We start from the raw sequence: 13,756 nt of genomic DNA on the forward strand, positions 1-13,756 counted from the left end.
TGCACACCACAACCTCTTCCTCTCTCAGAGAAAAACACGAGAGTTCCCCTTCAAAAGGTATAAGGCACAGTGACATCATCACCATCAACAGGAAATAGCCTACATCTAGCTCACAGAGCTTTCTTAACATCCTGTCTCTGACCCTGCTGTGTGTGTGTGTTTCCTGCCTTTCGATTTCCAATGTTTTTCTCTCCCCTCCACTAAAAGGACAGTCAACATTCCACACTGTCGGAAAGACACCCTAGCCTCCTTCTCCCGCTGTCTCTCTGTCTACAGCTTTGTATCCCCGATCAGACAGCATCCAGACATCAACAACTACATCAGCTGTCCCCAGACTCTCCCCCTTTCCTCACCCCTCTCCCTCCTACTTACCCTTTCTGTCCTCCTCCCCTGTGCTTTTCAGAAGAGTAGGTCAACAACAGCTTTACTTTAGCTTGTAATATCCGTGTGTGTACCTTATTACGCTCTCCGTCCCTGTCTCTCTCAGTCCCTGTCTCTCTCAGTCCCTGTCTCTCTCGGTCCCTGTCTTTCTCGGTCCCTGTCTCTCTCAGCCCCCGTCTCTCTCAGTCCCCGTCTCTCTCAGTCCCTGTCTCTCTCAGTCCCTGTCTCTCTCAGTCCCTGTCTCTCTCAGTCCCTGTCTTTCTCGGTCCCTGTCTCTCTCAGTCCCCGTCTCTCTCAGTCCCCGTCTCTCTCGGTCCCTGTCTCTCTCAGTCCCTGTCTTTCTCGGTCCCTGTCTCTCTCAGTCCCCGTCTCTCTCAGTCCCCGTCTCTCTCAGTCCCCGTCTCTCTCAGTCCCTGTCTCTCTCAGTCCCTGTCTCTCTCAGTCCCTGTCTCTCTCGGTCTCTGTCTTTCTATTTCCCCCCCTCCCTCTCTCTCCCTCTCTCTCCCTCTCTCTCCCACTCTCTCTCTCTCTCTCTCTCTCTCTCTCTCTCTCTCTCTCTCTCTCCAGGACATGTTATAACAGGCAGTCTCATTCCACAGCGGTCATAGACACAGCCAGTTCTATCATGCCCAGCAGTTCTTGCTCATCTCCATGGTTACGCCCTGCTCCAGCCCTGCCCAGCCTAGCTTGTCAGGCAGTGTATGTGTGTGTGTGTGTCAGGGTAATAATGGGGGTTATCCAGGCTGGGACTCGTTCCCTATGAATTCCATTGCTCCATGGTTTGCGTTTGTTTGTGGGTGTGGGTGCATTTGTGTGTGTGTGTGTGTGTGTGTGTGTGTGTGTGTGTGTGTGTGTGTGTGTGTGTGTGTGTGTGTGTGTGTGTGTGTGTGTGTGTGTGTGCATGCGTGAGGCGTGAGGCACTTCCCTTAGGCCACAGAAACAAATGAATATCACCATCATGACCTCTGATAGGCTGCAGGGAATTGTCACCATATTGCTTCGTCCCAGCCAATCTAATGTATTTATACCCATAAGGGGGAGTGAACAAAAGCACACTTTGAACAAGTGCAGACTTCCAGGATAGGAGAGGGAATCTGAACCCACCCTCTGTTTATATATTGTAGGTCTACTCTCTATGTTACATTCTGCTCTCTCCGTTACATTCTGCTCTCTCCCTTACATTCTGCTCTCTCCATTACATTCTGCTCTCTCCATTACATTCTGCTCTCTCCCTTACATTCTGCTCTCTCCATTACATTCTGCTCTCTCCATTACATTCTGCTCTCTCCCTTACATTCTGCTCTCTCCCTTACATTCTGCTCTCTCCCTTACATTCTGCTCTCTCCCTTACATTCTGCTCTCTCCGTTACATTCTGCTCTCTCCCTTACATTCTGCTCTCTCCCTTACATTCTGCTCTCTCTCTTACATTCTGCTCTCTCCATTACATTCGGCTCTCTCCCTTACATTCTGCTCTCTCCCTTACATTCTGCTCTCTCTCTTACATTCTGCTCTCTCCATTACATTCGGCTCTCTCCCTTACATTCTGCTCTCTCCCTTACATTCTGCTCACCGTTACGTTCTACTCTCTCCTCTTTGTTTCGAGGGGAAACCCACTTCCTCATCCTGGAATTTCTAGAGGCCCCGAGGATCACACAGCCAAACTGACGAATCAGACAGAAGCAGGAAGCAAACATAGTTGACGTTGTTTACAGGAAGTAGAGTGAAAAAGCCTTTTGTGTTCAACGTCTATAAAAGGAAATAGCTGACTGCACAGGACACACACACAGACACCTCCATGCCATGCTACACAGTGTACTCATTCATTCCAGCACACATCACACCTCAGAACACATGTCAGAATTCCACTTACAATGGTACATGTGATGCACACAGAGAGAGGTAGGCTACATGTGATGCACACAGACAGTGGTAGGCTACATGTGATGCACACAGACAGTGGTAGGCTACATGTGATGCACACAGAGAGTGGTAGACTACATGTGATGCACACAGAGAGTGGTAGGCTACATGTGATGCACACAGACAGTGGTAGGCTACATGTGATGCACACAGAGAGTGGAAGGCTACATGTGATGCACACAGACAGTGGTAGGCTACATGTGATGCACACAGAGAGTGGTAGGCTACATGTGATGCACACAGAGAGTGGTAGGCTACATGTGATGCACACAGACAGTGGTAGGCTACATGTGATGCACACAGACAGTGGTAGGCTACATGTGATGCACACAGACAGTGGAAGGCTACATGTGATGCACACAGAGAGTGGTAGGCTACATGTGATGCACACAGAGAGTGGTAGGCTACATGTGATGCACACAGACAGTGGTAGGCTACATGTGATGCACACAGAGTGGAAGGCTACATGTGATGCACACAGACAGTGTAGGCTACATGTGATGCACACAGACAGTGGTAGGCTACATGTGATGCACACAGACAGTGGAAGGCTACATGTGATGCACACAGACAGTGGTAGGCTAGATGTGATGCACACAGACAGTGGTAGGCTACATGTGATGCACACAGAGAGTGGTAGGCTACATGTGATGCACACAGAGAGTGGTAGGCTACATGTGATGCACACAGACAGTGGTAGGCTACATGTGATGCACACAGACAGTGGTAGGCTACATGTGATGCACAAAGACAGTGGTAGGCTACATGTGATGCACACAGACAGTGGTAGGCTACATGTGATGCACACAGAGAGTGGTAGGCTACATGTGATGCACACAGACAGTGGAAGGCTACATGTGATGCACAAAGACAGTGGTAGGCTACATGTGATGCACACAGACAGTGGTAGGCTACATGTGATGCACACAGACAGTGGTAGGCTACATGTGATGCACACAGACAGTGGTAGGCTACATGTGATGCACACAGACAGTGGTAGGCTACATGTGATGCACACAGACAGTGGTAGGCTACATGTGATGCACAAAGACAGTGGTAGGCTACATGTGATGCACACAGACAGTGGTAGGCTACATGTGATGCACACAGACAGTGGTAGGCTACATGTGATGCACACAGACAGTGGTAGGCTACATGTGATGCACAAAGACAGTGGTAGGCTACATGTGATGCACACAGACAGTGGTAGGCTACATGTGATGCACACAGACAGTGGAAGGCTACATGTGATGCACACAGACAGTGGTAGGCTACATGTGATGCACACAGACAGTGGAAGGCTACATGTGATGCACACAGACAGTGGTAGGCTACATGTGATGCACACAGACAGTGGTAGGCTAGATGTGATGCACAAAGACAGTGGTAGGCTACATGTGATGCACACAGACAGTGGTAGGCTACATGTGATGCACACAGACAGTGGTAGGCTACATGTGATGCACACAGACAGTGGTAGGCTACATGTGATGCATGTAGCTATAATATAATAATATAACTATAATAATATAATAATATGTTTATAGCCAGGCTATATAATAGGTGGATGTGATATCTCCACTATAATAATAATATGTTTATAGCCAGGCTATATAACAGGTGGATGTGATATCTCCACTATAATAATAATATGTTTATAGCCAGGCTATATAACAGGTGGATGTGATATCTCCACTATAATAATAATATGTTTATAGCCAGGCTATATAATAGGTGGATGTGATATCTCCACTATAATAATAATATGTTTATAGCCAGGCTATATAATAGGTGGATGTGATATCTCCACTATAATAATAATATGTTTATAGCCAGGCTATATAATAGGTGGGTGTGATATCTCCACTATAATAATATAATAATATGTTTATAGCCAGGCTATATAATAGGTGGATGTGATATCTCCACTATAATAATAATATGTTTATAGCCAGGCTATATAATAGGTGGATGTGATATCTCCACTATAATAATAATATGTTTATAGCCAGGCTATATAATAGGTGGATGTGATATCTCCACTATAATAATAATATGTTTATAGCCAGGCTATATAACAGGTGGATGTGATATCTCCACTATAATAATATAATAATATGTTTATAGCCAGGCTATATAACAGGTGGATGTGATATCTCCACTATAATAATATAATAATATGTTTATAGCCAGGCTATATCTCCACTATAATAATAATATGTTTATAGCCAGGCTATATAATAGGTGGGTGTGATATCTCCACTATAATAATAATATGTTTATAGCCAGGTTATATAACAGGTGGATGTGATATCTCCACTATAATAATAATATGTTTATAGCCAGGCTATATAACAGGTGGATGTGATATCTCCACTATAATAATATAATAATATGTTTATAGCCAGGCTATATCTCCACTATAATAATAATATGTTTATAGCCAGGCTATATAACAGGTGGATGTGATATCTCCACTATAATAATAATATGTTTATAGCCAGGCTATATAATAGGTGGATGTGATATCTCCACTATAATAATAATATGTTTATAGCCAGGCTATATCTCCACTATAATAATAATATGTTTATAGCCAGGCTATATAACAGGTGGATGTGATATCTCCACTATAATAATAATATGTTTATAGCCAGGCTATATAATAGGTGGGTGTGATATCTCCACTATAATAATAATATGTTTATAGCCAGGCTATATAATAGGTGGGTGTGATATCTCCACTATAATAATAATATGTTTATAGCCAGGCTATATAATAGGTGGGTGTGATATCTCCACTATAATAATAATATGTTTATAGCCAGGCTATATAACAGGCGGATGTGATATCTCCACTATAATAATAATATGTTTATAGCCAGGCTATATAATAGGTGGATGTGATATCTCCACTATAATAATAATATTTTTATAGCCAGGCTATATAATAGGTGGATGTGATATCTCCACTATAATAATCTAATAATATGTTTATAGCCAGGCTATATCTCCACTATAATAATAATATGTTTATAGCCAGGCTATATCTCCACTATAATAATAATATGTTTATAGCCAGGCTATATAACAGGTGGATGTGATATCTCCACTATAATAATCTAATAATATGTTTATAGCCAGGCTATATCTCCACTATAATAATAATATGTTTATAGCCAGGCTATATCTCCACTATAATAATAATATGTTTATAGCCAGGCTATATAATAGGTGGATGTGATATCTCCACTATAATAATAATATGTTTATAGCCAGGCTATATAACAGGTGGATGTGATATCTCCACTATAATAATAATATGTTTATAGCCAGGCTATATCTCCACTATAATAATAATATGTTTATAGCCAGGCTATATAATAGGTGGGTGTGATATCTCCACTATAATAATAATATGTTTATAGCCAGGCTATATAATAGGTGGATGTGATATCTCCACTATAATAATAATATGTTTATAGCCAGGCTATATAATAGGTGGGTGTGATATCTCCACTATAATAATAATATGTTTATAGCCAGGCTATATAACAGGTGGATGTGATATCTCCACTATAATAATAATATGTTTATAGCCAGGCTATATAACAGGTGGATGTGATATCTCCACTATAATAATAATATGTTTATAGCCAGGCTATATAATAGGTGGGTGTGATATCTCCACTATAATAATAATATGTTTATAGCCAGGCTATATAATAGGTGGGTGTGATATCTCCACTATAATAATAATATGTTTATAGCCAGGCTATATCTCCACTATAATAATAATATGTTTATAGCCAGGCTATATAACAGGTGGATGTGATATCTCCACTATAATAATAATATGTTTATAGCCAGGCTATATAACAGGTGGATGTGATATCTCCACTATAATAATAATATGTTTATAGCCAGGCTATATAATAGGTGGGTGTGATATCTCCACTATAATAATAATATGTTTATAGCCAGGCTATATAATAGGTGGGTGTGATATCTCCACTATAATAATAATATGTTTATAGCCAGGCTATATAATAGGTGGATGTGATATCTCCACTATAATAATAATATGTTTATAGCCAGGCTATATAACAGGTGGATGTGATATCTCCACTATAATAATAATATGTTTATAGCCAGGCTATATAATAGGTGGGTGTGATATCTCCACTATAATAATAATATGTTTATAGCCAGGCTATATAACAGGTGGATGTGATATCTCCACTATAATAATAATATGTTTATAGCCAGGCTATATAATAGGTGGGTGTGATATCTCCACTATAATAATAATATGTTTATAGCCAGGCTATATAATAGGTGGGTGTGATATCTCCACTATAATAATAATATGTTTATAGCCAGGCTATATAATAGGTGGATGTGATATCTCCACTATAATAATAATATGTTTATAGCCAGGCTATATAATAGGTGGATGTGATATCTCCACTATAATAATAATATGTTTATAGCCAGGCTATATAATAGGTGGGTGTGATATCTCCACTATAATAATAATATGTTTATAGCCAGGCTATATAATAGGTGGATGTGATATCTCCACTATAATAATAATATGTTTATAGCCAGGCTATATAACAGGTGGATGTGATATCTCCACTATAATAATAATATGTTTATAGCCAGGCTATATAACAGGTGGATGTGATATCTCCACTATAATAATAATATGTTTATAGCCAGGCTATATAATAGGTGGATGTGATATCTCCACTATAATAATAATATGTTTATAGCCAGGCTATATAATAGGTGGGTGTGATATCTCCACTATAATAATAATATGTTTATAGCCAGGCTATATAACAGGTGGATGTGATATCTCCACTATAATAATAATATGTTTATAGCCAGGCTATATAATAGGTGGATGTGATATCTCCACTATAATAATAATATGTTTATAGCCAGGCTATATAACAGGTGGATGTGATATCTCCACTATAATAATAATATGTTTATAGCCAGGCTATATAACAGGTGGATGTGATATCTCCACTATAATAATAATATGTTTATAGCCAGGCTATATAACAGGTGGATGTGATATCTCCACTATAATAATAATATGTTTATAGCCAGGCTATATAATAGGTGGATGTGATATCTCCACTATAATAATAATATGTTTATAGCCAGGCTATATAACAGGTGGATGTGATATCTCCACTATAATAATAATATGTTTATAGCCAGGCTATATAATAGGTGGGTGTGATATCTCCACTATAATAATAATATGTTCATAGCCAGGCTATATAACAGGTGGATGTGATATCTCCACTATAATAATATAATAATATGTTTATAGCCAGGTTATATAATAGGTGGATGTGATATCTCCACAATAATAATAATATGTTTATAGCCAGGCTATATAATAGGTGGGTGTGATATCTCCACTATAATAATAATATGTTTATAGCCAGGCTATATCTCCACTATAATAATAATATGTTTATAGCCAGGCTATATAACAGGTGGATGTGATATCTCCACTATAATAATAATATGTTTATAGCCAGGCTATATCTCCACTATAATAATAATATGTTTATAGCCAGGCTATATAATAGGTGGGTGTGATATCTCCACTATAATAATAATATGTTTATAGCCAGGCTATATCTCCACTATAATAATACTATGTTTATAGCCAGGCTATATCTCCACTATAATAATAATATGTTTATAGCCAGGCTATATCTCCACTATAATAATAATATGTTTATAGCCAGGCTATATAATAGGTGGATGTGATATCTCCACTATAATAATAATATGTTTATAGCCAGGCTATATCTCCACTATAATAATAATATGTTTATAGCCAGGCTATATAATAGGTGGGTGTGATATCTCCACTATAATAATAATATGTTTATAGCCAGGCTATATAATAGGTGGGTGTGATATCTCCACTATAATAATAATATGTTTATAGCCAGGCTATATAATAGGTGGGTGTGATATCTCCACTATAATAATAATATGTTTATAGCCAGGCTATATCTCCACTATAATAATAATATGTTTATAGCCAGGCTATATCTCCACTATAATAATAATATGTTTATAGCCAGGCTATATCTCCACTATAATAATAATATGTTTATAGCCAGGCTATATCTCCACTATAATAATAATATGTTTATAGCCAGGCTATATAATAGGTGGATGTGATATCTCCACTATAATAATAATATGTTTATAGCCAGGCTATATAATAGGTGGGTGTGATATCTCCACTATAATAATAATATGTTTATAGCCAGGCTATATCTCCACTATAATGATAATATGTTTATAGCCAGGCTATATAATAGGTGGATGTGATATCTCCACTATAATAATAATATGTTTATAGCCAGGCTATATAACAGGTGGGTGTGATATCTCCACTATAATAATAATATGTTTATAGCCAGGCTATATAACAGGTGGGTGTGATATCTCCACTATAATAATAATATGTTTATAGCCAGGCTATATCTCCACTATAATAATAATATGTTTATAGCCAGGCTATATCTCCACTATAATAATAATATGTTTATAGCCAGGCTATATCTCCACTATAATAATAATATGTTTATAGCCAGGCTATATCTCCACTATAATAATACTATGTTTATAGCCAGGCTATATCTCCACTATAATAATACTATGTTTATAGCCAGGCTATATCTCCACTATAATAATAATATGTTTATAGCCAGGCTATATCTCCACTATAATAATAATATGTTTATAGCCAGGCTATATAATAGGTGGATGTGATATCTCCACTATAATAATACTTTGTTTATAGCCAGGCTATATCTTCACTATAATAATATGTTTATAGCCAGGCTATATAATAGGTGGATGTGATATCTCCACTATAATAATCTAATAATATGTTTATAGCCAGGCTATATCTCCACTATAATAATAATATGTTTATAGCCAGGCTATATCTCCACTATAATAATAATATGTTTATAGCCAGGCTATATAATAGGTGGATGTGATATCTCCACTATAATAATAATATGTTTATAGCCAGGCTATATAACAGGTGGATGTGATATCTCCACTATAATAATAATATGTTTATAGCCAGGCTATATAACAGGTGGATGTGATATCTCCACTATAATAATAATATGTTTATAGCCAGGCTATATAACAGGTGGATGTGATATCTCCACTATAATAATAATATGTTTATAGCCAGGCTATATCTCCACTATAATAATAATATGTTTATAGCCAGGCTATATCTCCACTATAATAATAATATGTTTATAGCCAGGCTATATCTCCACTATAATAATATAATAATATGTTTATAGCCAGGCTATATCTCCACTATAATAATAATATGTTTATAGCCAGGCTATATCTCCACTATAATAATAATATGTTTATAGCCAGGCTATATAATAGGTGGATGTGATATCTCCACTATAATAATAATATGTTTATAGCCAGGCTATATAACAGGTGGATGTGATATCTCCACTATAATAATAATATGTTTATAGCCAGGCTATATAATAGGTGGATGTGATATCTCCACTATAATAATAATATGTTTATAGCCAGGCTATATAATAGGTGGATGTGATATCTCCACTATAATAATAATATGTTTATAGCCAGGCTACATAATAGGTGGATGTGATATCTTCACTATAATAATAATATGTTTATAGCCAGGCTATATCTCCACTATAATGATAATATGTTTATAGCCAGGCTATATAATAGGTGGATGTGATATCTCCACTATAATAATAATATGTTTATAGCCAGGCTATATAATAGGTGGGTGTGATATCTCCACTATAATAATACTATGTTTATAGCCAGGCTATATAATAGGTGGGTGTGATATCTCCACTATAATAATAATATGTTTATAGCCAGGCTATATCTCCACTATAATAATACTATGTTTATAGCCAGGCTATATCTCCACTATAATAATAATATGTTTATAGCCAGGCTATATCTCCACTATAATAATAATATGTTTATAGCCAGGCTATATCTCCACTATAATAATACTATGTTTATAGCCAGGCTATATCTCCACTATAATAATAATATGTTTATAGCCAGGCTATATAATAGGTGGGTGTGATATCTCCACTATAATAATAATATGTTTATAGCCAGGCTATATCTCCACTATAATAATACTATGTTTATAGCCAGGCTATATCTCCACTATAATAATAATATGTTTATAGCCAGGCTATATCTCCACTATAATAATAATATGTTTATAGCCAGGCTATATAATAGGTGGATGTGATATCTCCACTATAATAATACTTTGTTTATAGCCAGGCTATATCTTCACTATAATAATATGTTTATAGCCAGGCTATATAATAGGTGGATGTGATATCTCCACTATAATAATCTAATAATATGTTTATAGCCAGGCTATATCTCCACTATAATAATAATATGTTTATAGCCAGGCTATATCTCCACTATAATAATAATATGTTTATAGCCAGGCTATATAATAGGTGGGTGTGATATCTCCACTATAATAATACTATGTTTATAGCCAGGCTATATAATAGGTGGATGTGATATCTCCACTATAATAATAATATGTTTATAGCCAGGCTATATAATAGGTGGGTGTGATATCTCCACTATAATAATAATATGTTTATAGCCAGGCTATATAATAGGTGGATGTGATATCTCCACTATAATAATAATATGTTTATAGCCAGGCTATATAATAGGTGGATGTGATATCTCCACTATAATAATAATAATATGTTTATAGCCAGGCTATATCTCCACTATAATAATAATATGTTTATAGCCAGGCTATATCTCCACTATAATAATAATATGTTTATAGCCAGGCTATATAATAGGTGGATGTGATATCTCCACTATAATAATAATATGTTTATAGCCAGGCTATATAACAGGTGGATGTGATATCTCCACTATAATAATAATATGTTTATAGCCAGGCTATATAATAGGTGGATGTGATATCTTCACTATAATAATAATATGTTTATAGCCAGGCTATATCTCCACTATAATAATAATATGTTTATAGCCAGGCTATATAATAGGTGGATGTGATATCTCCACTATAATAATAATATGTTTATAGCCAGGCTACATAATAGGTGGATGTGATATCTTCACTATAATAATAATATGTTTATAGCCAGGCTATATCTCCACTATAATGATAATATGTTTATAGCCAGGCTATATAATAGGTGGATGTGATATCTCCACTATAATAATAATATGTTTATAGCCAGGCTATCTATATACTAGGTGGATGTGATATCTTCACTATAATAATAATATGTTTATAGCCAGGCTACATAATAGGTGGATGTGATATCTTCACTATAATAATAATATGTTTATAGCCAGGCTACATAATAGGTGGATGTGATATCTTCACTATAATAATAATATGTTTATAGCCAGGCTACATAATAGGTGGATGTGATATCTCCACTATAATAATAATATGTTTATAGCCAGGCTATATACTAGGTGGATGTGATATCTTCACTATAATAATAATATGTTTATAGCCAGGCTACATAATAGGTGGATGGGATATCTTCACTATAATAATAATATGTTTATAGCCAGGCTATATCTCCACTATAATGATAATATGTTTATAGCCAGGCTATATCTTCACTATAATAATATGTTTATAGCCAGGCTATATAATAGGTGGATGTGATATCTCCACTATAATAATCTAATAATATGTTTATAGCCAGGCTATATCTCCACTATAATAATAATATGTTTATAGCCAGGCTATATCTCCACTATAATAATAATATGTTTATAGCCAGGCTATATACTAGGTGGATGTGATATCTTCACTATAATAATAATATGTTTATAGCCAGGCTACATAATAGGTGGATGTGATATCTTCACTATAATAATAATATGTTTATAGCCAGGCTATATCTCCACTATAATGATAATATGTTTATAGCCAGGCTATATCTTCACTATAATAATATGTTTATAGCCAGGATATATAATAGGTGGATGTGATATCTCCACTATAATAATCTAATAATATGTTTATAGCCAGGCTATATAATAGGTGGATGTGATATCTCCACTATAATAATAATATGTTTATAGCCAGGCTATATCTCCACTATAATAATACTATGTTTATAGCCAGGCTATATCTCCACTATAATAATAATATGTTTATAGCCAGGCTATATCTCCACTATAATAATAATATGTTTATAGCCAGGCTATATCTCCACTATAATAATAATATGTTTATAGCCAGGCTATATAATAGGTGGGTGTGATATCTCCACTATAATAATAATATGTTTATAGCCAGGCTATATCTCCACTATAATAATACTATGTTTATAGCCAGGCTATATCTCCACTATAATAATAATATGTTTATAGCCAGGCTATATCTCCACTATAATAATAATATGTTTATAGCCAGGCTATATACTAGGTGGATGTGATATCTTCACTATAATAATAATATGTTTATAGCCAGGCTACATAATAGGTGGATGTGATATCTTCACTATAATAATAATATGTTTATAGCCAGGCTATATCTCCACTATAATGATAATATGTTTATAGCCAGGCTATATCTTCACTATAATAATATGTTTATAGCCAGGCTATATAATAGGTGGATGTGATATCTCCACTATAATAATCTAATAATATGTTTATAGCCAGGCTATATCTCCACTATAATAATAATATGTTTATAGCCAGGCTATATCTCCACTATAATAATACTATGTTTATAGCCAGGCTATATCTCCACTATAATAATAATATGTTTATAGCCAGGCTATATAATAGGTGGGTGTGATATCTCCACTATAATAATAATATGTTTATAGCCAGGCTATATCTCCACTATAATAATACTATGTTTATAGCCAGGCTATATCTCCACTATAATAATAATATGTTTATAGCCAGGCTATATCTCCACTATAATAATAATATGTTTATAGCCAGGCTATATAATAGGTGGATGTGATATCTCCACTATAATAATACTTTGTTTATAGCCAGGCTATATCTTCACTATAATAATATGTTTATAGCCAGGCTATATAATAGGTGGATGTGATATCTCCACTATAATAATCTAATAATATGTTTATAGCCAGGCTATATCTCCACTATAATAATAATATGTTTATAGCCAGGCTATATCTCCACTATAATAATAATATGTTTATAGCCAGGCTATATAATAGGTGGATGTGATATCTCCACTATAATAATACTATGTTTATAGCCAGGCTATATAATAGGTGGATGTGATATCTCCACTATAATAATAATATGTTTATAGCCAGGCTATATAATAGGTGGATGTGA

At 35.4% G+C, this 13,756-nt stretch overlaps 1 protein-coding gene across 2 annotated transcripts in view; it reads right to left on the reverse strand.

The window, feature by feature from the left end:
• Positions 1 to 13,756, reverse strand: part of LOC118363198 (serine/threonine-protein kinase PAK 2-like) — a 57,636-nt gene that overhangs the window by 14,235 nt on the left and 29,645 nt on the right. Inside the window, exon 1 of one of the 2 annotated variants that reach the window (XM_052488912.1) lies at positions 373 to 830. The exons of the other annotated variant lie outside the window; for it this stretch is intronic. The gene's annotated coding sequence lies outside the window, so the exon portion shown is untranslated. Of the gene's footprint in view, positions 1 to 372; positions 831 to 13,756 lie in introns of those variants that run through there. 2 annotated transcript variants of the gene reach the window in all.

The sequence above is a fragment of the Oncorhynchus keta genome, chromosome 30 (assembly GCF_023373465.1).
Source record: "Oncorhynchus keta strain PuntledgeMale-10-30-2019 chromosome 30, Oket_V2, whole genome shotgun sequence".
Lineage (NCBI taxonomy): Eukaryota > Metazoa > Chordata > Actinopteri > Salmoniformes > Salmonidae > Oncorhynchus > Oncorhynchus keta.